This window comes from Vipera ursinii, assembly GCF_947247035.1.
Source record: "Vipera ursinii genome assembly, chromosome: Z".
In the NCBI taxonomy this organism is placed as follows: Eukaryota; Metazoa; Chordata; class Lepidosauria; order Squamata; family Viperidae; genus Vipera; species Vipera ursinii.
In genome coordinates this window covers 73,642,465-73,668,785 of record NC_139517.1, presented here as the reverse complement: position 1 = coordinate 73,668,785, position 26,321 = coordinate 73,642,465, and the positions used below count along the sequence as shown (strand labels likewise).

Below are 26,321 nucleotides of genomic sequence, written 5' to 3'. Positions count from 1 at the left end.
TGCCTCCCGCTCCCAGCCCCTCAAGACGACGCAGTAAGATACCATGGTCGATGGTATCAAAAGCCGCTGAGAGATCTAATAGGACCAGGACAGAGGAATAACCTCTATCTCGGGCCCGCCAGAGATCATTCACCAGTGCGACCAATTGCCCGGGTCTGAAACCCGATTGGTACGGATCTAGATATTCAGCTTCTTCCAGGTTCAAAGGGAGCTGTCGTGCCACCACGCTCTCAACGACCTTCGCAAGGAAGCGAAGGTTGGAGACAGGACGGAAGTTGTTTAAAACAGCTGGGTCCAATGCCGGTTTCTTGAGGAGGGGCCTTACCACCGCCTCTTTCAAGGCGGCAGGGAAGTACCCCTCACTCAGTGAGGCATTGATAACTGCTAGGAGCCAGCCTCGTGTAACCTCCCGAGATGCATAGACTAGTCAGGAGGGACACGGGTCCAACAAACATGTGGCGGCACTTAGTTTCCCCATGATCTTGTCCACTTCATCCGGAGTCACAGGATCGAACTCTTCCCAAATGTACTCGGCCGAATTCATCGTTTTCCTCTCGTCAGATACTGCCTAGTCAGAGTCCAGACCAGCCCAAATCTGAGCAATTTTGTCCACCAGATATTTGCTAAATTCCTCAGCCCGTCCATGTAGGGGGTCCTCTCCCGTCTCTTGATTTAAAAGGGAGCGGACCACTCTAAATAGGGCGGCTGGGCGGTTATCTGCGGATGCAATGAGGGTGGTGAAGTAGGCGCGCTTTGCCACCCTCATTGCCACAAGATAAGATCTAGAAAAGGTTCTTAACTGTGTTCGGTCAGATTCAGACCGACTGGTTCTCCAAATGCTCTCTAGGCCCCTTCTCTGGCGTTTCATCTCCCACAGGTCCTTGGAGAACCAAGGAGCGAGTCGGGACTTGCACCGGGTCAGAGGCCACAAAGGGACAATGCTTAATATAGTGCATAAGGCACTCAAAATGTTATACTTATACGAGAGTAAGTAGATGAAGATTTGTCAGTAAAGTCATAGGTTGTTCCTGGTTAAAACTAACAGCCCCAAAGTACTTGTGATTAATCTTTATATAAGAATTATGTGTTCCACTGATTTAATAGCATAGAGTCATACATACAGTCTGAATAAAATAAATAGCTATTGTACCAGTTAATTTTTGGTGCTAAATTAACCTGTGAAGGAGTAATTATGAAGGATGCTCTTTGATTTCTTCCTATTTCTGGGTCCTTAAATCAGCAAAGCGATGAGAAGCACCTATCTCCACCTATGAATGTTTTATGAATTGTGCCCCTGACTGCAAAACTTCCAAAGAGCATGTCTGAGTATTTCAAAGAGCTGGGTTTTGTTCATCCTAATGTACTCTAGAAAGTACTTCTTTCAAATGTTTTACACAGCCTTATCATACATTTTAATTATAAAAACAAGGAAGATAATAATATCAGAAGAAATTATTTGATTTCAGATCTTGTCATACAGGATGGTGATAGTATTTATCTTATTAAAGCTTGATTTTAAAAAAACCCTAGATTAAAAATTGAAATATGCAAGATACATTCTAATTATTTTTATTAGATGGAAATTATGCCACTTGCAACAAAATGCTGTTAAAAAAGGCACATTTTAAATGGTTCTACTTATAATGTAATCCTTGCACAGAATCTGGGAAAAAAAGATTATTCAAAGATAACTGAATTATTTGAATACTAATGAACATATCTGGACTTACGGAAGTATTTCAATGTCTCTTCTATCTGCTCAGTTGTTAAGTCAATATTCACATCAGGAGAAATGAGAGGAGTATGAAGCCAATCGTCATAGTCATAACCATAGATTGTATCAGCTCTTAGCTTGTAATGGGGGAGCTGCTCTTCCAGCAGACTAATGATTTCAACTTCGGGAAGATCAGTACTATTGCACACATCTAAGAGGAGGGGAAAAACAAGACACAAATGTGTTATATTTTTAAAAAGTGCATTTTAAATTTAGTACAATCCAGCTAAGTAATGTTTTATTCAATAAATTCTAGTATCTTTAGAAAAAACATAGAAAGTAATACATTTTATGAAAATATGCTTGCAATGTACTCACACATAAATTTATTCTTGTGAACTCAACTTGTTACAATGCCAATTATCTATCTATCCATCCATCCATACACACACATGCACACGCACACACACACACTTGGAATAAAGTTCATATGAAGAAGTCTATTATGAAAATCAGACACAGCCTGAAATCTAGCACTGTGTTCATTTGAAGTATTTCAGTGAAAAACTACATTTAATTACATTAACTATAACTTGCATTAATTCTTAATGGTCACAAAACTTCCTGCTTTGTTTTTAGGATAAACAATGTAGTAAAATCAAAAGTTGAAATAATTGCTATGGGTTTTTTTTTACTTTTCTATTGTCTTAGCAATAAACGTGAAACACTTGTTTAAAATATAAACATGCTTGAATTTATATCAAATAGTTTCATTTTACCAGTACCAAATGTCAAATCTTGTTTTTTGCTAGGAAAAAAAACAACTAACCACACCTGGCTATCAAAGCCAATTATTATTGATCTGCAAATCACAATTATATTTCCAGCTGACCCAGAATGAATATCTAAAAACTAGAAACCACAAGCCTAACCATTATTGAAAATTAGGGGTGAGAAAACATCAACCAAGACATCCAGAATAGACTTCATATGAATTACAGAAAAATATTGGGAAACCCCTAATGTTCTTGGCCACACAGATATGAAAGCATATATATGATAAAATATATCACAATAATTCTGAGAATGGAAACTAGAGATAGGAAACATGCTGCCTTCCAGGTGTGCTAGGCTATAACGCCAATTAAATCAACCACTGGCTATGATGGCTGGGGATTATGGTGATTATAATCCTGAACTTGTACCTTTTTACATGCTGTAGTATAATTTGTATGTACTTTTTCTTACTACATTGTGCTTTCCAATTATCCTGTGATAAAAATTTTGTCCTTAAATTTTGCAATCTATTTCACTTACAAAGGATAAAAAGATAAATATTGTTCTATTTTTGGTTGCATAAATCAACCATTAATGTAAAATGCCCCAATAAAATTCTTACCTTTTGATGCTTAGTTGCATCTTTATCCCAATTCATGGCTCTTATCAACACTATCCTAAGTATGTTAGGGCAGTGTCAGTTTCATCCTTTATGACAAAGCAATGCTGTTTGTCATTAGTAACCTTGCCATCATGTGAGTCAGATATACCTCAAAAAGGAAAGGTTTTATCATAACTGTGATGTGCCAAGACATTTTACTCATTAGCTTTGTTAGATTAACTATTAGAAATTCTACTGAAAGTACAGGTAGCCCTCAATGTACAATTATTTATTTAAGGACAATCCAAAGTTACAACTTTGAAAAAAGTGACTTACAATGGTTATGTAGTCAAAATTCAGGCTCTTGGCAAATGACTCACATTTATGATGGCCACAGCATCTTCAGGTTATGTGATCACATTTACAATCTTTCCAGTTGGCTTCCAAAGGGCAAACTTGATGGGGGAAGCTGGATTTGCTTAATGACCATGTGACTCAGTTAATGAACATTGATAAAAATGATTATAAAATCAAGTCTGGTCAAATGATTTACTTAATGACTACATCACTTGGCAACTAAATTTTTACTTTTAATTGTGGTCGTAAATTGAGGACTAGCTGTAATTCAAACTAATTCCATACAGGTTTTCCTTCTGCCTATGTAGTACTAAGCCTATTGTGTCTGCTAGTTTGTAATTTTCAATTGAGTGAAACAGTACATCATAGGGTAACAGAGTGTGTCCAAAATATGGGACCTGTTACTTCATTGGGATTGAAATTTTGGAAAGTTGTGGCCATTTCAGCACCACTGCTGTTTCAGGACTGTCATGATTCCATGATCTTCATTTATAATGTTCCCCACCAGTTTCCTACAGGTCAAAGGGGAAGCTGGTAGCAAATCTAAACTTGATTGTGATTGCCGAAACTCACTATCAACATCCTATAAGTTTTTTTTCAAAAAAGGACTTCATTGCGGAAGCTGGTAACGAGTGTCAACATTGGGAAAGCCAGTATGGAAGATTCCAAGTTGTTCAGGTAAGTCTCCTCCACCAACATTATCTATTAAACTTCTCTGTGCTCACATCACGCTGATCTTTTGTGCACCCCTGCAGCATCCCCTGTATGCCTGTCCTAATCAATGCAGAATCTTTCTTGCATCCTTGTGCTACCGGGCTAGCCCAACCTAGTTACATAAGTCTTCCTCTAACATGTTTCTTTCACACCCCTGCCACCCTTCTGGACTTGTGTTACACCCTCACACCTTCTTCCCAACTCACATGGTATCTTTCATGGACCCTGTCCACCTTTTCTTACCCATGCCACATCTTTGTGTACCCTTCATGACCTACACTCCCATTTGCCCTTCCTGAATCACACAGAACTTCCTGCACATCCTTCCTGATTTTCATTGACCCCATACTCATTCACTTGCCCATTGGCTTGAACTTGCAATTTCCTGCCAGCTTCGGAGAGGAGAGGAGAGGCGAGGAGAGGAGAGGAGAGGAGAGGAGAGGAGAGGAAAGGAGAGGGCCAAGGAGAAGAAGGAGGAGGAGGAGGAGCCTTTACCTGAAGATCATGAGGAAGAGAAAATAGTGCAAGCCTATATTACGTGTGAAAAAAAAATGACCAAATGTGTGACTGGTTGTCTAAAGTCTCAATTGTTTAAGCTGGAAATGCAGAAAGAGAACTATTGAATAACTTTAGGAACCAATTTTGGATATTGATGTAATTTTTACAAAAAAATATACTTTCAATTCTATGAACCAAATCCAGTCCAATATTTTCCATCATGCTTGAAGCTATATGTACAGGTGGGCCAGGACTGATGACTATTAGTTTAACAGTGGCTCAAAATTACAATGGTCTCAAAAAAGTGACTTAAACTTATCCTTAAAGTTATCATCATATCACCCCATGGTTTCGTGATCGCAATTTGGGTACTTGGCCTATGATCAACTGATCGTTATTTGCAACTTTCCCTGAGGGCTTCTAATAAGCGAAGTCAATAGGATAAGCAGATTCAAAGACTGGGTGATTCACTTAATGGCCATGTAAAAATGATCATAAACTTGGATTTAATCACATGGTTACTAACTTCATGATGCAGCAACTTAAATTCTGATCCCAACTATGGTCATAAGTTGAGCATTAAAATTCCCACATGATTTTCACTAGAGTATAATAGAAATTTTTAGTGAATTTGGCGTACACTCTTTGATACTATCTTTGGCACTTCCAAAGAACTAAGACTGTATCTTTTTTAAAAAAAACACCCCAAAGTAGATGAACAGTTTTGAGAAACAGATCAGGCTTCTAGTGTAGAAATACTATTACTGTACCAGGCTTTGCAAGGAAACGAAGAAGAAGAAAAAACAATTACTGTAATTTAAACTATTAAAAACAGAATGTATTTTGGGATCCAATACCATTACAAAAAGGCACCTTAGCACTAACAGGTCCAGTACACTGAAGATAAGATTTCTTATAGATTGTTTCTGTATGAGTGGCAATTAATTTACTGATCCCTTAGTTTCAACAACTAAAAGGCAACTGGAGGGAATATTATTAAATATTGCACATAAATATAAACAATACATTCTGTGTCTTTGTGAAGAAAAAAAAACTAAGGTACAAAATTATGGCCTTCTAATAACAACCAAATTTTATGAGATGTGACAAAACAATCTGCCTGGGTTGCTACTGTTGTGAGGCAGATTAATTCTCAATAATAATCATACACATTTTAAATGAAATTATCATTCATACTTTTTCCCTGCTATAAAAATGCTAATAGGATAGTTTCCATTAAATTAAGAATTTATACCAAAAATCCAAGTTGAAAGGGTTTATCTCCTCCAATATTTAGTAAAATCTGAATATTAATTGAAGAATATCTAAAACAGAGGCAGAAAACATCTGCAGAGGCAGGTACCCTCTGGATGTTTTGGATAAGTTCTGAGAATTCACTATACAGCAGGCATGTCAAACTGTCGGCCCATGGGCCAGATACATCATACTGAAACCACACCCACCCTTTTGCCAGCAGTGGGGAAAAAGTCGCAATACGTCACGCACCGTCACGAGTTTGACATGTCTGCTATACAGGCTAAGGCGTATGACAATTGTTATCCATAACATCTGCCATAATAAAGATATTATGGTCATTGCATTATTATTACATTATAATTGTTCTAAGTTGTCTGACAAGGAAAACGTTAGTTTATCAACACAAAGCTTACTCCCAATTCAGTATTTAATGTTGTTGCACAGAAAGTGGAATATCATTGGAAAATCCTATACAAATAATTGTTTGAAAACAGTAAAATATAAGTTTATAGTAAGTATAACTATAAATAGCATTCTAACCTTTCTACGTTATAAAATATTGCAATAGTGGATGTAATTAAATTGTAGTCTTAGAGAAGACCATTACAAATAACTTAACAGAAGGCCACAAGAACATATTCTTTCATATTATATAAAATCAGATTGCCTATTGGAAACACTAATAATGAAATTAAAACTTAAAATATTCTGGAAGCACCATGCAAGCAAGAATCACTGGAGAAGATCTTGATGACTGGGAAAACTGAATTGAGGGCAAACGGATGTCATTTCATAAAACACAAAATATGATCATTGGTGATACAAATAGGCTTGCAATAATTCAAAGAAGGAATTACTGGCAGGTAATCCTGGTGAAATGATATCTACCAAGTCATGAAGAGTTGAAAATTATTCAACAATACCTTAAATATTTCAGAAATTATTAAGTCATCTTAACAAAGAACGAGCAGTTTTAGAAAAAAAAATATTTTGAAGAAAATCTTACCTTCCCACTGAAGATCTCTTTCTATTAATATTAATTCAGGAGAACTAATTAGTGCCATCCGGAGCTCAGGAACTTTGTTATCATCCAAATCAAATAAAAAATAGCTGTCTAGGATAAAATTGTATTCTAAATGCCGGGGGGGGGGGGCAAGCATGAATTAAGGTACTATCTCAAGATACCTTTTTGGTGCAAATGACCAAGCCAAACAATTCCTAGAAATCATCTTGCTTCGAGGTAAAACAACTTCTTCTCATTAGGCAGAAGAAAGCAATGCTATTTTGACAGGCATTTTGCTGTCTCAGGGAAAGTCTAGATGCCACCTACCCAGCCAAGAATTTAAGCAATCCTGTTACACCACTCATAATGCTAATCCAGTTCTTGCCTACCTCTTCATTTCTTCAGCTCTAATGCCATATCTACTTATCTGGGAATAAACCCCGCTGATTAGGACTTACCTCTGAGTAGATCTATACTGCTCTGCATATCTTGGATATTTGACACACTGATCTACTGATCTGGCAATAACTTGGAGGAAAGAGGATGGAGAATAGAGAATAATGAAAACAAGAACTACAAGCTTTGGGGACAAGCAGAACAAAAAGGGAAGAGAGATTAAAACTCAGGAAGGAAGAAAAAAGAGAAACCATGAGGTAAAGAAATCTACGAAAGAACTCAGAATGTGAAAAGGCAAGCAAAGCACAACTTGCAAAGAGATTGCCCAAAAACAGCTAGAATAAATCCTTGCAAAGTGATTGCCTGTTTTTGGCTCCTCCTAGTGGCCAAAACCTCCATAAATAGTAGATACAGAATACAATCTGAGACAGGACCAGTTCAAACCACTTCAGTGATAAACAATTATACAATTTGTGCTCTTCTATCTCACTATACCAAGGTGTACTGCACCCCAAACCAACCTAGTTATTTTAGTAGTGAAGCAAAAACTCTCAGGTTTGCTAATAAAGATGCAGAAACAAAAATACCATCAGTAGTTAGCTTCTCTTTCAATATATTTGAAACTTGATGCGTCCATCTTGTTTTAACTGATGACATAGCCACTCTCATTATCAGGAAACTGAGGAAGACTGTGCCAAGTAACAAGGGTAGCAGTGAACCCATAATATACTGCCCAAATAAATTGTTTCATCTATATAATAAGATTTTTTAAGCTCCACTGGTACATAGCTAACCAATGTTACAAGTCTGGGATTTTGGATGCTTTGACAATTCTTTCTTAGCATGATTTACTGATAATGCACTGTCATGATGCACTTTATGATGGAGAACTTAAGAAAATGAAGAAGCATGTTGCTTTTTAATATATTAAAAAAGTGTCGCTAGAGTGGTGTCCCTAAGTCCTGATATACTTTAATTGGTGCCTGCCATGATCTCTGCCTCTTAAATTAAATGGGGAGCTGCCATGCTACAAAGCCAAATGCCAGGCTCCAATTAACATTAATTTTAGAAATGTCTGATCATCGTAGGGACCCCATAAACACTTCCAGAAAATGAAATAGGTGAGTTATGGCAGATCAGAGTTTTGCTTGGAGTACTACTGTACACTTAATTTTACTCTGACCAGAAAGAAATATAATAAAATATCATATTCAGAAAAGGAATGGAAGACTTTTCTGAGCACCATTTCTCTGTGGCAAAAAGAATATGTTTTTCATATTCACCATCCGCTGAAAAACAAAACAAAATAAATTGCAATACTACCAAAGACTAAAGCCTTTTGTTTTCCATCACTGGTTCTACAGCCCACGCTGTCCAGGCAGATGGTGGAATTGCTGAAAAAGCAAATACGCTGTTCATAAAAAGAAAGCATGTAAGTGTAACAATGAATCTATTCAACTGCCTAACTAAACAGTGAAATCAAATTGCAAAACAACATTGAAGGTGTATGAAAAAGATTAAATGTCTTCACAAAGGGAAGAAACTAAAATTAATCTCCAGGTAAAAGCTGATCTTTCAAAGATCCACAAATGTATTATGATATAAAGCCTGATGTAAATGTTAAAATATAGCTCTGAATGCCTAACAATTTGTTTGATCCCATTATAAAGATGATCTTCAAGAATGTCAAGATGAAATAAGCATGATTATCACATACTGTATTGATAGAGAATGCTTTTATTTTTTTGGTGATTTATGGATACATTTACACAAATGAAAACTTGTAAACTTGTCAATCTTTCTGCTACAACTGTATAATCCCACCAAGAACCAAAGAACACTAGATGGTGCTATATCAGTGATGGTGAACCTTTTAGAGCCCAAACTGCAACCCAAAATCCACTTATGTATTGTCAGGTGCGGGGTGGACGTGACATTGTGTGGGTGTGACTGCGGTGGTAACGGCAGACTAGGTGAGACTAAAAAGTTCAATCAATCAATTCCAACTTTGTGAATCTTTTTTTCCCCTGCAAGAAGTTGAAATTGATTGATTGAACCTTTTGGGGGGGGCACACAGCGGTGGAGGCCTAAAGCGAAAATGTTTTATAAAACCCAGCTGAAGGTCTAGGACTGGGGCGACAGCGTGCATGCCCACAGAGAGGGCTCTGCATGCCACGTGTGGCACTTGTGCCATAGGTTTGCCACCACGGTGCTATATCCTTATCTCTAACTTGATTGTCCCTCAATTTAATAATGAGATCTGAGAAGTTCTAAACCATGACATAAAAGAAGTAGGAAAGAACCAGATTAAAAGAAGTTTCATTTCTTTCTATTTTCCATACTAAGGAAAAAATTACTTTTTAGATAAATTTAATGTCATTTTGTCACAAAACATTAAACATAAGGCTGAATATTGTATGACTGTATTAATATACAATCTCAGTTATGAGGTTTGCAGATAATTATGACAATGATGATGCAAACAGAACTCCTCTCAAAGTCCTATCATGCTAGCAGAATTTTACTTTCATGAAAACTCTTCATTTTTGTTTGCTCAGTAGAATTCCTACTTTATTTATTCTTTTGGAAAGTGTAGTCTAGTTATAAAACAATTCCTTGCTGTCAACAGGAAGGTGTTTGTTGTTGAGATCAAGGAACTCTCAAAAACAAAACCCATTTTATTTTGTTAAGAAAAAGCTATTGGAATTGTTGAAGGAAAAGTTTTCATCATGGCTCAGTCCAAGCCGGGAATAAACAACATGGCAACTGCTTTAGAAAGGTTACAGTTTATTGAAGAGGAGAGCCAGACAGAAAGATGGCTCTGGAAGAAAAGAGTAAGCACACGTAGTAGGGAGTGGGTTTTATACCCTCTTGGGCTTTTGTTTGGAGTTGTTTCCTGTTCCTGTTTGAGGCTTTGTATTTCCTGTGTCATGTACTTTGACCTGAGTTTGAGTGTGCCTCTTTGGCATCTGTGGGTTAATCCTATTATGTCCTGTCCTAGAGTTTGGGTGGGGTATGTAGATTTTGGATGTCTTTGTCTTCCTAAGCTTCTAGCTGGAGGGCTACAACCTTCCTGAATGGATTATTTACATCTGCATTTCTACAGAGCTGGTTTCTGCTTGGGGGAGGGAGACCAAGTGAAGATGAACTGCATGGATTTTGGTTAAAACATCTAACTGTTCTATACCCACTCGTTGTCAAGCAGTTTAACAACATAGTACAAGGAGATGAAGTTAAAGAGTGGCTAACATCTGGTAGAACCTATCTAATCAAATTGCTAAGTGGTAAGGTAGATGATATAGTCCAAATGCATATAGTTGAAAACAAGTTCTTTCCATTTGAGCAGAAACTGCCCCAATTTCAAAGGAACAAAAGATCAAGTCCTATTTGACAAGATGATTTTGGAAAACTGAAAGAGAAGGAAGACCAACCTGAATGTAGCATAGAATGACTGCAAAAGGACATTCGACTCCCTGCCACATGGCTGATAATCAAGTGCCTAGAAATAACAGGAGTCAGAAGAAATATCAGAAGCTTTGTACAAAGACTGATGGCACAATGGAAGACACAGTTGCAGGACAATGGTGAAATACTGAGAGAGGTTAATATCGAGAGCAATATTTCAAAGAGATTCACTATCAACACTATTTGTCCTTGCACTGACTCCTCTGTTAACCATACTGAATAACTCGGGCCATGGCTATCAAACATCAAAAACAATTGCCAGATTATTTTTATTTTATTTTAATTCCATTTATATCCCGCCCTTCTCCAAAGACTCAGGGCGGCTTACAAACTTAGCAGTAGCCTTCATTCTATGTATATGCCTGCTTATTAGGGCTTTCACACACACACACCCCAAGCGGCATTATTACAAAGTCAGCTTAATTGCCCCCAACAATCTGGGTCCTACCTCCTTTACATGGACAAACTGAAACTATAGGGAAAAACACCATCTGAAATAAAAATGCTGCCGTATAGTCAGCCAAGATATTGCAATGGAGTTTGGATTGGACAAACTCCACATTCACCATCAAACAGGGGAAAATAGTGAAAACTGAAGGAATCAAGATGCCCTATGAAAACAATCTCAAGAGTCTGGATGAAGATAATTACTACAAATACCTGGATATCCTTCAAGCTGACAACATCAAGCACACTGAAGTCAAGAAAAAAAACTAGAGATGCATACATAAAGAGAGTGAAGCAGAGCCCAAACTCAATGGAAGAAATACCATCAAGGTAATCAACACCTGGACAATTCCAGTCATTAAATACACAGCTGGAATAGTGGACTGGACTCAAGCAGAACTAAAAGCCATGGATAGGAAAACTAGAAAAATAATGATAATAAATCATGCCCTTCATCCCTGCAACAACATTTACAGACTCTACCTACCAAGGAAAATAGGTGAGCATGGAATGTACATCATATGGTTGAAGAAGAAAAAAAGGGCTTTGGAAGAATATCTGAAGGGCAATGAAGAAGATGCACTGATGTTAGTATGCCAGGAAAGCTTACTGACTACTGGAGAGATCAAACTGGCCTATAAAGCCAAATGGAGACATGGGAAGACAAAGCACTACATGGTCAGTACATTAAAAAAAGCAAGAAAACAAATAATAACAAGACCTGGCAATAGCTAAGAGCAGGAAAGTTGAAAAAAGAAACCAAGGGACTAATTCTGGCTGCACAAGACAAGCATTAAAAACAAACACATACAAAGCCAGAATGGAGAAGACAGCAACAGACAGTAAGTATTACCTCTGCAAAGAAGCTGAAGAGACAGTATATCATCTGGTAAGCTGCTGCAAGAAGATCACACAGACTGACTACAAGCAACAGCATGACAAAGTAGCAACAATGGTGCACTGGAAGATCTGCAAGAAATATCATTTGTCTACAAGCAAGAACTGGTGGCATCATAAAATAGAGAAAGCCATAGAAAATGAAGAAGCTAAATTGCTCTGGGACTTTAGAATTCAAACAGACAGGCACCTGCCACATAACACCCCAACTTAACAATTGTTGATAAGAAAGACAAAAAAATTGAGATAGTGGATGTGACAGTACCTGGAGATAATAGAATAGAAGAGAAGAGAAAGAACTGGAGAAGATAACAAAATGCAAAGGCATACAAAAAGAAACTATGTGGTAAAAGCAAGCAAAAGTAGTATCAATTGCAATAGGCACATTGGGTGCAATCCTAAAAGAACTGGAGCACCACTTGAACACCATTGGCATCGAAAAATTTACCATCAGTTAATTGCAAAAGGCAGCTGCAACAATATCATACAAACATCCAGATCTGCTTTTCTCGGGTCCTTGGAAATGACTCAATAGATGGACTGACTGTCTGATGACTGTCTGATGAACCATAATAGTTTTATTCCATACATATCTTCTAGAGAAGGCAGGCTGGTTGCAATTGTTTTGTCTGCATCCTAACTGTCCTTGGAGTCTGTACCTGTCCAATTTGGTTGCTATATCAAACCAAACAGTTATAGAAGTACAAATGACAGATTCAATAATTCCTCTGTAGAACTGTATCAAAAGCTTCTGGGGCAGTCTGAACTTTCTAGGTTAACACAGGAAGAACATTCTTTATTGTTCCTTTTTGATGATGGTTCTAATGTTAGGTGACCATTTCAAATTATGGGAGATTATAGAACCCCAAATTTAGTAAGAGATGGTAGAATAGAAAGGGATCCTCCTAAAATCCACTCTCATCTCTACACAGTTCTAAACATGTTCAGCTCTAGACTGTTCCAGCTGCATCACAGAGCCTATTGTTCAACCTCCCATCTATACACAGACTCATCACTGTCTCAAATGAGACCAATGACTTATAATCTGGAAATTTAAGTACTTTAACAGAAGAATCCTTAGAGATGCAGTCATTGGTATATAGAAAGAAGAGAAATGGAGAGAGCAGACAATCCTGACAGGCAACTGTGCTAATTGTCTGGATGCTCTATCTGATTTTCCCTAGCTTCACTTGTTGCTTCCTGTCTGTCAAAAAGCTAGTAATCTACCTACAAGTATGGACAGGCACAGCTAGATGAATCAGTTTAGAGTGAAGAGTTTCTGGAATGATGGTACTGAATGCCAAGTGGAAGTCTATAGAAAGGACCCGTGCATACCCTGGAGATTCAAGATGTTGCAAAATGTAGTGCAGTGCCATGTTCACAGCATTATCAGCCAATCTATTGCTCGGTAGGTAAACTGCAAGGGTTCAAACAGTGGATCTGTGATGATTTTCAGGTGGGTCAGCGCTAACTTCTCAAAGGTCTTCATAACTACAGATGTCATAACATCCAGTCAAAAGTCATTCACCTCCCTGATGGAGGATTTTTTGGGAACCATGATCTCTGTGATCATATTGTACAGAAAAGGAATCAGTGGAACCTTGACTGAAGCAATTAAAGACTTGACATTCATGTCCCATAATTAGAATCTGGAAGTACTTACCCAGATTGGAATAAAATTACTGCAAAATAATTCTCCCAGTGGCTAATCCTTGTAGGTAATCCAGAAGCATACTATAGTACAAAATGCCACCATGATGCTGAATAGATCTCCTATTATCTCACATACTCTCCCCATACAATGAATCCTTCAAGATACCATCAGGTCAAAAAACAAGACATTGTAGAAATTTCAGGAATGCTACTTTATTATGTAGGGTATATTGACAGAATCTTAAGGTCTGCCCAAAACCACTATCTCTTTTTAAAGACAACGATGGGACACTTCTCAGCCTTTTTCTTTCTTTTCTCCCCCCCCCTTTCTTTTGACTTTTCCAGCACTCAGAAAGTATTTCATTTCTCTTGCCTCCTTATCAAGGCTAAATAAAGGCAATCCACTAAGCAACCAATGCTATTTCCATCCATGTCCAAGTCTGAATACTGATTGAAAAAGGTCAAGGTTATTTGTTTCCTCTAGAATCTTCTGCAATTAAGTCCTAATTACCTTCTCAACAACTTTTCCTAAAGAAGAAGGAAGACTGGATGAAATTTATCAAATACTGTCAGAGCAGGATATGGCCTCTTCAAGAGAGGGGGTAAAACCACCCTCATCAAGGCTGGTTGCAGAGCATCTGAAAAGAAGCATTCACCATCTATAGTATCCAGTAGCAAATGACTTGTCTAGCAACTTGAAGGAGGTGAGTACGTCAGAAATCTAATTCACAGGTAGCATCGTCTCCAGTAGTAAAGACGATGATACCCTCTTTTCCCTGTTTTGCAAGCTCAGGATAAATTGAAACTCAAGATACTGTCCTACTCATCTTCCCAACTAGCATCTTTTCTGATTCTTCATACTCCCCCTCAGGAAAAAAAAGAGTTGCTTAGGATTAGGGTCGGAGTAGAAACCTTTCAAAGGCGATTTCATCTAGCAACATAGCTTGCTCTGTGTTCTGGAGACTGCCCAGATGTGCAACAATACTGCTCATCAAGTTATTAAGAAACCCTGGTCTATTTGGTTCTGGAAGCAGACCATTTTAATAGGGTCTCATCCCTTGCAGAGGTCTAAGATACAATTTGATCACAAAGTAATCAGACCACAGTAATATATAATTGTTAGTATAATCCATATTCTGCTCCTAAATTAGTAAGAAACTTGTATCTGTCTAAATGAGTTGGAAGGTTATGTCAAGGGACATATGCTCTATGTCATTTACTTTCCAACCTTGTTGTTGTTAGCTGCGAAGTCGTGTCCGACCCATCGCGACCATATCGACAACGTTCCTCCAGGCCTTCCTGTCCTCTACCATCTTCTGGAGTCCATTTAAGCTCAAAAGAAGCAGTAGCTTTTCAGCAGAGCTCCTATAAACTCTTACCCAAATACTGTAACACCCTGGCTGCATATATTTGATATTTCTTTGTTCCTGCTTTGTTTTAATTTTTAAGAGCATATACCTGGGGTAGATATTTATAGGTACCTTGACTTAAAACCATTCTTCAAAGTTATAACAGCACTGAAGAAAGTGACTTATAACTAGTTCTCACACTTATGACCATCGCAGTATCCCTATAATCACATGATGAAATTTCCAGTGCTTGGCAACCAGTATGTATTTATGATGGTTGGAGTCTCCTGGATTCATCTGATCACCATTTGAGACCTTTCCATTCCACTTTCAACAAGCAAAGTCAATGGGAGGAAGCTGGATTGGCTTAACTGCATTGATTTGCTTAACAATTGTGGTTTTAAAAAACCCATACTGTAAATCAGGCATAACTCACTTGACTTGTTTAGCACTGGAAATTCTGGTCCCAACTGTTATTAAACTATAACCTCAAACACTTGCCACGTGATAAAAGACGTTACCTAGAAGATGCTCTAACACAGAAGTTCACAGTTCGGCTAGTGCTGACGCAAGGGCAGGGGGTGCACTAACCAGCCACTCATGCGGCCCGGTAGCCAAGAGACCACGGCCAGGTAGTGGGCCACAGCCCATAGGTTTGGGACCTCTGCTCTAAGAAGTTCCACAGAAGGAATTCCAAACCACAGAAAATTAATAAGCAGCTGAAAAAATAAGATTCTCTGAATAACAAGAAAAAGGTATGCAGATTTCCCTTACCTATTATAAATACAGTTAACAAACATTTTCTTAAATTTGATTCTAATTCTATAATATGAAGCAGAGATATGGGGCAAAGGAAGCTCTACTAAGGTAATAAGATAGGAAAAGTTTTCTAAAAAGACAGGAAGCAATTAAAGAAATTTTGATTTTGAAAAAAAAAAGAAAGTGAAATTCGTGCAAGCAAATACTAACCAAAATGGCAACAATCACAGAGTTTGACCTTCAGCAATACGAAGTGGTAATATCTATTAACAGTTTTCTTCATGTGGAACTATTGATTGCAAGGCAGCGTGTTCAAGAGGACAAAACTGACTGATTTGAGGACAGCAAGGAGGTTAGTTCAAAAACTGTGAAGACAATAATAGCAGTATGTAGAAGGGAAAAAAAACAAAAAATATATTGAACTGATAGAAGGGGGAAATAGCACTTAAGGAAAGCCAGTAACAATCAGATTGATTGAGTTAGGATCTTTGCAGCAGGTATAAAAGTTTCTCTCTTCAGATTTTGCAAATAAATAATATAGAATATTACCTGAATATGGGGGGGGGGAGAGAAGAGTAACTTCATACAGAAACAGATTTCAATTATTTAACAAGATCTTTATGTTAAACATGTAAAATCTATCCCTCTGGCTTATTTGCTACAAATATCCCATTCTATATAATGGCCCTAAATAAGTGGGGGGTTTTTGTACCTTTTATGGATTTGTTGCCTATTTTGTAGAAGAAAAAAGTGTATTTATGGATATATGTTATGGGAACAATTTCTTATTTTTCAATTGTTAGAGCATGAAATAAGGAAGATACCTACATTTCATTCTATGGAACATTATTAAGAGATCATATTTGAAGAGCTGAGCTGTTCTTGCACACAAACCGGAACAGTTTAAGTTAATTTTTTCCTGACCTCAAGGGAATTTTTTAAAAAAAAAATGACTCACAAGAACAGTTTTGTTACAACATGCCCAGAGCATATATAATTTCTTGTGAGAATGACAAATTCAGTTTCTTTATCTTTAAAGTAGTCTCAGCTTTCTCCCGAGTTCTCTGCAGCAGCCACATGATCTCAGGAGAATGCACATCTCTCAGATCTCAGATATTTCTGACTAGGGCTGCATGTGCACCACCATTTAAATCCAGGCCTCTGCACAGCTTTAATGTTTGTGGGAAACCATCTACTACTATTTAATGTTTCACAAGCAAAATAAATGCGAATACGACAAACATACATAAATAATCCCATATCTCTGTGCTTTCAACAAAACACACTAGTAGTACTCACTTCCAGACTTTTTATGAGTATAAGCTGCTATACCATTCAACTTCCTGTGCAATCTTAAAAGAACAAGAAAATGAAAGTCTTGTACACTTTGCAACTGCTATTATAAATATATAAATATATATACACAGGTGAAACTCGAAAAATTAGAATATCGTGCAAAAGTTCATTTATTTCAGTAATGCAACTTAAAAGGGGAAACTAATATATGAGATACTCATTACATGCAAAGCAAGATAGTTCAAGCCGTGATTTGTCATAATTGTGATGATTATGGCGTACAGCTCACGAAAACCCCAAATCCACAATCTCAGAAAATTAGAATAGTACATGCAATCAATAAAACAAGGAGTGTACATAGAACAATATCGGACCTCTGAAAAGTAAAAGCATGCATATGTACTCAGTACTTGGTTTGGGCCCCTTTTGCAGCAATTACTGCCTCAATGCAGCGTGGCATGGAAGGTATCAGCCTGTGGCATTGCTGAGGTATTATGGAAGACCAGGATGCTTCAATAGCGGCCTTCAGCTCTTCTGCATTGTTCGGTCTCATGTCTCTCATCTTTCTCTTGGCAATGCCCCACAGATTCTCTATGGGGTTCAGGTCAGGCGAGTTTGCTGGCCAATCAAGCACAGTAATCCCACGGTCATTGAACCAGGTTTTGGTGCTTTTGGCAGTGTGGGCAGGTGCCAGGTCCTGCTGGAAAAAGAAGTCAGCATCCCCATAAAGCTCATCTGCGGAAGGAAGCATGAAGTGCTCCAAAATCTCCTGGTAGACGGCTGCATTGACCCTGGACTTAATGAAGCACAGTGGACCAACACCAGCTGATGACATGGCTCCCCAAATCAACACAGACTGTGGAAACTTCACACTGGACTTCAAGCATCTTGCAGTGTGTGCCTCTCCATTCTTCCTCCAGACTCTGGGTCCTTGGTTTCCAAATGAGATGCAAAAGTTGCTCTCATCAGAAAAGAGGACTTCGGACCACTGAGCAACAGACCAGGTCTGTTTTTCTTTAGCCCAGGTAAGACGCTTCTGCCGTTGTTTGTAGTTCAGGAGCAGTTTGACAAGAGGAATACGACATTTGAAGCCCATGTCCAGGATCCGTCTGTGTGTGGTGGCTCTTGAAGCACTAATTCCAGCCTCAGTCCACTCCTTGTGAAAGTCCCCAACACTTCTGAATGGCCTTTTCCTGACAATCCTTTCCAGGCTGCGGTCATCCCTGCTGCTTGTGCACCTTTTTCTTCCACACTGTTCCCTTCCACATAACTTTCTATTAATGTGCTTTGATACAGCACTTTGGGAACATCCAACTTCTTTTGCAATTACCTTTTGAGGCTTTCCCTCCTTATGGAGGGTGTCCATGATGGTTTTCTGCACAACTGTCAGGTCAGCAGTCTTCCCCATGATTGTGATTCCTACTGAACAAGACTGAGAGACCATTGAAAGGCTCAGGAACCCTTTGGAGGTGTTATGGCTTAATTAGCTGATTAGAGTGGGACACTTTGAGCCTAGAATATTGCACCTTTTTACACTATTCTAATTTTCTGAGATTGTGGATTTGGGGTTTTCATGAGCTGTATGCCATAATCATCACAACTGTGACAAATCACGGCTTGAACTATCTTGCTTTGCATGTAATGAGTCTATCTCATATATTAGTTTCCCCTTTTAAGTTGCATTACTGAAATAAATGAACTTTTGCACGATATTTTAATTTTTCGAGTTTCACCTGTATATAATTCTATGCCTTAACAATGGCATTCAGAACTGTAGGATTATGACTGATTTCATACAATGTATACAATGTAAATTATGCAAACTGTAATTATATTTTTGTAGCTGAAAATAGCTGAAAATAAGGAAGACTTGGAACAAATGACCTGGAAAATTAAGGACCAAGGTGAAAAAGTAGGATTGAGTCTTAACATGAAAACAAAGATAATGACAGCAGCTGCAGACAGACATGAGATGTTTTAAAATCAACAAGGAAGAAATTGAATTAGTTTGAGACTTTATCTTCTTTGGATCCAAAACTGTTCATGAAGGTAGTCCTGAAATTAAATGCAGGATATTCATGATTAACATGAATAAGATCTTGAAAAGCAAAGATATTGATATGAATACAAATAGTAAGTTAGTTAGAACAATAGTTTTTTTCCTATAATGATATATGGATATGAGAGTTGGACTTTAAGAATGGCTAATTGAAGAAAAATTGATGCCTCTGAACTGTGGTACTGGCATAAATAATTGCTTATAACATGGAAATTGCATAAAATTAGACACATCACTAGAAGCTAAAATCATAAGATTACATCTAATTTATTTTGGCTATGTATGTGTGCAAATTCATTGGAGAAGGCAATGATGCTAGGAACAAGAAGAAGGGGAAAGCAAAGAATACACTGGCTTGATAACATCAAATACAAAGTTGAACATCCAACTTATACAGGGTAGCATGGAGAGCACTTGCCTATAAATTCAACAAGAGTTGGACACGACTAAATGGTTAATGGTTAAAACAACAATTACATTTTATCAAGAAAGGAACATATTTAATAGGAAAATGCCATTGAAAAACTACCATATACAAACTGGGATTGGGTTAGTGTCTTTTATATTGATATGTAATTTTTGTAAAGATAATGTGATTTGTTATTTATGCTGTTTCTGATGATCTGATACCTTGTACAAATAAATGGATCTTAATTTAATCTCATTCAGTTCTATTTCTTTGAAACTTATTGCTTCCAAATTTGGGAAGTTGAATCTAAAAAGTAAAAAATAATTTGCTTTCTATTCATCAGGATAATCAATATTATTTCCTGCTTATTAATGTATTAAATACATATATTTTTAACACTGCCTATTCAATTTTTGGGGGGATGGGGCTGTTGGCAGTAAAAAGTATCTATATGTTGCTATCTGTCAAGATAAAATATAATTTAAAGGAAAAGAACACTATCGTATTAAATGGAGATATGCATACCCAATCTCTATCAATTCTGAACATAATTTTATCAGACCAGACATACCTGCATAATCTCATACCTGCCCAAATATAAACTTTAGGCAGCTTAACAAAATGGACTAAGATTTTATTTATTTATTTATTAATGGGACTTATATGCCGCCCTATCTCCTGAAGGACTCAGGGCGGCTAACAACAATAACATACAATAAACACAGAAATTAAGATAAAATTAAAATTAAAGGCCTCTGTACAATAAATTAAAATTAAAAATTAAAATAAATTAAAAATTAGAGTTAAAAATTGTAAACATAATTAAAATCCCTGTCAGTCCAGGTCAGCCAGGTGGAAAAGGAGTGTTTTGAGGCCGCGGCGAAAGGACTGGAGATCTGGGGCCATCCGAAGCTCAGGGGGGAGCTGGTTCCACAGGGCTGGCGCTCCCACAGAGAAGGCCCTTCCCCTTGGGGTCGCCAGCCAACATTGTCTAGCCGACGGTACCCTGAGGAGGCCTTCTCTGTGTGAGCGTACTGGGAGATGGGAATTCGTTCCCGGCAGCAGATGGTCCTGCAAGTATCCCGGGCCTAAGCCATGTAGGGCTTTAAAGGTAAGTACCAGCACCTTAAATCTCACCCGGAGGGCAACTGGTAGCCAATGCAGCTCACGCAGGAGGGGTGTAATATGGGAGTATCGGGGTGCTCCCATCACAACCCGTGCAGCTGCATTCTGCACCAGCTGAAGTCTCCGGGTGGTCTTCAAGGGCAGCCCCATGTAGAGAGCATTACAGTAATCTATACGGGAGGTAACGAGTGCGTGGGTGACTGTACGTAGGGCATCTCGGTCCAAAAAGGGGCGCAATTGGTATATAAGGCGAATCTGTGCAAATGCCCCCCTAGCCACGACTCCAATATGATCTTCAAAACTGAGTCGTGAATCTAGGAGGACGCCCAGATTGCGTGCTCTATCAATGGGAGGTAACATCTCTCCTCCTATAGTCAAAGATGGAACCTCTTGGACTAAACGAGATGTCGGTACGTAAAGCCACTCAGTCTTGGCCGGGTTGAGCCGGAGCCTGTTCTTTCCCATCCAAATCTGTACCGCTTCCAGGCAACGGGACATCACATTGAGGGTAGCACTGGGTTGGTGTAAGAACAATTAATCAATGGAACAATTATGTGAACTAGGGGAGAGTTTATCTGATAAATCTTTTCAACTTATTTTCTTCGCTTGATCACTGCTTTAACAGCAGCTCTTCCTCCTTTCAAGTCCATTCTCTATGCTTTTTACATTTTTGCTATAAATTCCTAAATAATCCCTAACATTTTGGGGCTTCTTACATTCCTGTCAGTTCTTGCAAAATGACAACTTCTGCAATATTTCCTTCAGGAAGTAGAGTAAAAAAAGTGGTATATATGCCAGCAAGGTTCCATGTTTTGATAGATCTGCATTAGACATGCCTTTGAAAAAGAACTACTTTTTTTTGCAAAAGTTTGGCTATTAGGAAAACCCAATACCTGTGTTTATACCCATTTGCCTTATTTTTATGTTATATCTGACCTTTAGTCATTGAATTGCATTGTATGGTGGAATCTGGAGCTGAAGTGAGGGTGGAATGAAAAGAATGATTATCCTGGAATCATTAAGAGGGAGGAAGCAACGGAAAGCAAATCCTCCCTAAAACTGGCAGAATTTGACTAGTGGTTTCCTTACTGAGTAAATTAGTCTGGCAAGATTCTTGTCAACAGGCAAGTAGCAATAAACACACCATCCTGATCAACTACCTGTGTTGTGCTAGTTTCTTGGACCTGAAGTACCACAAAATACTTACATATGGATTCTACCAATATTATACAGATTATGGATTTAAAAATATTTTCATTGCAGATATTATCAGCAGCACATTCTAATCACTATCCTTGAAACTGCTCACTGTTTCCCATATACTAAGCATGTATTTTCAACATGTAATCTAAAAGCTGATGTACATAGGTTTCTGTGGTATGAGTATACCAGCCAATGACAGATTTTGCTTATATTAGTCCTCCAGCTAAACCTAAAATTTATATCTAAGTGTTCATGAGATGTTCTCAGATCATAAGGACAACCTTATATCTTAAGACTACAAGAAAAGATCTTCTTGTGTCAGGTTAAAAATTAATACAGTTCATTTTATATTTACAAAATATAGTATAATAATTAGTGCTGTATTGCCCACTTTATGTCACGCATGTATTTATCTGCCTTATCAACCAAGGTGATTCTAGGCAGTGTAAAACATTTAAGGAAAAATACAATTTTATATATAACACACACACACACACACACATCCCAGATGAGCAAAACAAAGTCCTGAATGAAATGATTTAAAGCAGCCAACAAGGAACTCTAGACCCAAACTACTCTGGAAAGAGCCAGATCTTTTAAATGATATATTTGTGGGAAAGTTGTTCCAGAGAGCAGCGACCAAAACGTTATGCTTTCCCTGCCCCATGAGATGGCAATATTGAAATGAGAAAATCTGGGGCATAGGAAGGTTGGATATTCATATTTTTTTGCAGGTCAGAGGGATATAGAAATCGTCTCTTGATGTGGGGGGGGCCTTTCAGAGGCAAAGGAACCCCTCCCTCTGTAATATCAAACTGGCATTTACCACTGATAGATCCACTCAATGCCTCCTCTATGGAGGTTTTAACTACCCAAAAGGGACACAGATGTAAAATATAAGTGGCTGTATCCACAGTACCAAAGTCTCTGTTCGCTTCTTTGGGACTCAAAGGTTTAAACTCCTCCCAAATGACATTGCAGATGACAGGTTGTCAATACTAAGACAGAAAGGTCAAAATTATTACATACCAGTAATGGTGCCAGCATCTCTGTATTCCCTGCAGTCTGACACATTGTTTTCCACAGCTTCACTTACATAGTGCTCTTCATGAATGCCTGTACTACAGGCTAGGACTGCATGATTAGTTGTCTCAGGAGAGGGCACAACAGCTGCCAAAGAGTAGTCGTTCAAAACTGTGGCGTCCAGCTTGGCAAGTTTCACAGCGAAATGCCAACTGCCATCAGAGGGCCAAAGCAGGAGACTGGGTCTGACTGAGATTGGCGATGCAAACTTCCCTCTGTTGGTTTCCTTGATGGATCTATAATACATAAACAAAAGAAAGAAAATCTAAGTAAACAAAACAAATTTCTAAAAGTGTTCGCTCTTTAGTAGTAATCCCAAGGTACATTTTCTAAATGTCACAGGCAACTGAGAAGCAACATAAAATAGTCTCTATTTTACTTATAAGTATCTTTTAAGACCTGTACATGTAAACAAATTCAGAAGGATAAAAACTGGGAATACTGCCAGAATTTCTGGAGGTCATCAGTTCACAATTTCAAACAAAAATAACTAGGATATGAAGAGAATTTAGGAACTATAAATATTAATGATACATTTTTCTACAACAATATTAATTCTACTGACAAGGGGACCAATGGAACTACTTCCATCAGTTTCACCTAACCATCCACGATTCATTTCAAGAATATAAACCTGCTAACTAAAAATTATGCTAAAATGTAATATAAATCAAGTTTAAAACACAGATGCCAAGCTAAAAAAATATGTCCAATTTAAAAACATATCAGTTCTCTAAGTTATTCAAATAGTTGAAGCATACTCATTACTCATCTCATTTTTATCAGGCACTCCATATGTAGCTAGATAAACTAAGATTACTGTTTTTTGTGTTAAAAATAACACTTGAGTCTACAACATTCCACACTAATTCTAGATGTTTTATAGTCTACACTTTGCAATACTTTATTTACTGTATACACTCTATACACTTCGACATAATATCCTTAAACCGTTAAATGCAATCTCCAACTGATCAAATTTCATGTATTGGGAATGCTATTTAAATCCTTTTAACAGTCATTGCTCAGATAAACTTCTGCCCACAGTATTTCTAACGGGCTATAGTATAATTAAGCAATGTACTTGGAATAGTGTTGAAGATAAGAATTTTCAAAATTACTGCATAAAAATGGCAATTCTTGCATTGTCACTCCGTTACAATTATATTTGCCCACAAAATCCCATTGGCAGTACCATGCTAGGATCTTCCTTATGTCAACCTTAATCAATATTATTTACTTTGTTTTTATCTGACTTATATCCACTGTTTTTAAGAAGCTGTAGGAAGCTTACAGGGGGATTAGCCTTTATTTTTTCCCCAGGCCAATTTACCAGATAATAATCCTGTCAAGTAGGTTGGACCAAAAGAAAGTAACTGATCCAAAGAAGCCCAGTTTGTTCCATGACTAAGGGTAAGCTTGAATCTAGAACTCCCTCTGGCTCCAAAATCCTATTCCAATACCCCACCATTATGCTACATCTTATGAGAGTCAATGGTGATATGCCAAAGAATTGTAGCACAATAGAAGTGGACACAATGGTCTCTAACCTAAAAGAGAACTCTTGTCATAGAATAGAATAATCATGATGGATCTGGCTACGGCCCATCTTTTGAATTCATACAGTATCACACAGAGGCCAATCAGATGATACAGATAGAGAAGAGTCTAATAAGAACATATACTCCTTGACTTGGTAACTAACTATGGAATGTTCATTGCTAAGTGATAAAATGATAAATCTTGATACCTTATTGCTTAGCTATGATAATCCCGGCAGTCCATGCTGTTGTCATTAACTGAATTATACCAGTCATTAGGCAAAAAAGCCATCCTGATTCATTCCATTTCAGACTTGGTCCTTTCCAGATGCAAGCCTGTAAGGTAAAATGCTTCCTCTTCTTGATCTTTCCCTATCCTTCTATTTCCCACAACTCTGTCAATCTGGCACCCTGCACAGTGGTACTCCTAGCAGTAGCAGCAACAGAATCTGAGTAGATTCAGTCAGCCACTACTGCCCTGGACTTCTAGTCAGAATCAGTAGCACTCTTATCAAGGAATGCCACCTCAAGATCTGTACTGCAACCAGCTATCCTAGCACAGAGTCCCAGCCATGCCCGCTACCTTGCCCTTGCAGGAACTGCCATGCACAGTGGACCTTTGTCCCTTTCCCACCTGCTGCTGCTGACCTGGCCCTATGTGAGGCAGCTGCTGGCCATGCCAGATCGTCTTCCTGAGGTGATTCACACTCTTCTCCAAATAGTGTGTGCTGTTCTTGCAATGCTTTAGAACGCTATTGTGGCCTTTTGAAACCTTGCGAGAAGGCTGAACCCACCATTCTCCAAATTGCGCACATCATTCTCATGCTTTGGAAAGCTTCTGAGCCCTCTACTTCAGTCCCAAAACCATCGCTGCTATTGAGGAATGCTGCCTGCAGGGCAGCCAAAAGGACAGAGATTGGGAGGAGTTAGGTGGGTGGGGGAGTTAAAACACCCTTACAGTGTAAGTGCAGGTAGACTGCCTGAATTTTGATCTCATGGGCACTTTAACAGCCACTTAAATTTAGGAAGTGGGTGTATTATTTGTTTAATGCCACCATGATTTTTAACTATCACTAACCGAATAGTTATTAAGCAAGAACTACCTATAGAGATTTTTTTCAGCTATTTTTCCTAGGAACTGGAATTTGCGCCTGCAGTCTTTGTTTCAACATATTTGATGTAACATCAAGTTTTGAAGCCATTAATAACCTCATGATGGAACAGAGATATTCAAGTTCTAACTGATAAATTTTCTATCTAGATTATTCTCTTATTATCTATGGTATTCAAAAAGTATATTGTTACTGATTAATGTCTGAAGCTATACTCAGATTCAAGTAAAACAATTTAAAAAATAATACAAATGTAGTGCTAGAATAAGAAGGTTTTTATTACCTTCTATGTGGAATATAGGTAGTTTTCAGCTTATGACTTCATTCAATGACTGTTCACTCACATGTTTTGGAGCTAGTTCTTTACAGCTTACAAAGCACTTCTAACCATCATAAAATATTACACAAAGCCCCATCCCCTTGGTCACAGAATGTCATTTTGGATGGGGGCAATCTTACAACTAGTTGTCAAATCCCCTCCAATCATGGGATCACCATTCTGCAATCTTCTTGGCTGGCTTCCTAAAAAACCTAATGGAGGTTATTTTGGACTTGAGGTCCACTCCCCCAGTGTGCTGAGAGATTTCCCTCCCTCCTGCTCTAGTA

At 38.0% G+C, this 26,321-nt stretch overlaps 1 protein-coding gene across 3 annotated transcripts in view; it reads right to left on the bottom strand.

Annotated features, from left to right (window-relative positions):
* The window catches only part of TRAK1 (trafficking kinesin protein 1), a 109,018-nt gene extending 85,736 nt beyond the window's left edge, over positions 1-23,282 (bottom strand). The window contains exons 1-2 of one of the 3 annotated variants that reach the window (XM_083378336.1): positions 23,009-23,282; positions 1,731-1,925 (exon numbers count right to left, since the gene is read on the bottom strand). The gene's annotated coding sequence lies outside the window, so the exon portion shown is untranslated. The remainder of the gene's footprint in view (positions 1-1,730; positions 1,926-23,008) is intronic. The other 2 variants (XM_083378335.1, XM_083378334.1) reach the window with 2 other exon arrangements.
* Between the last annotated feature and the right edge of the window lie 3,039 nt (positions 23,283-26,321).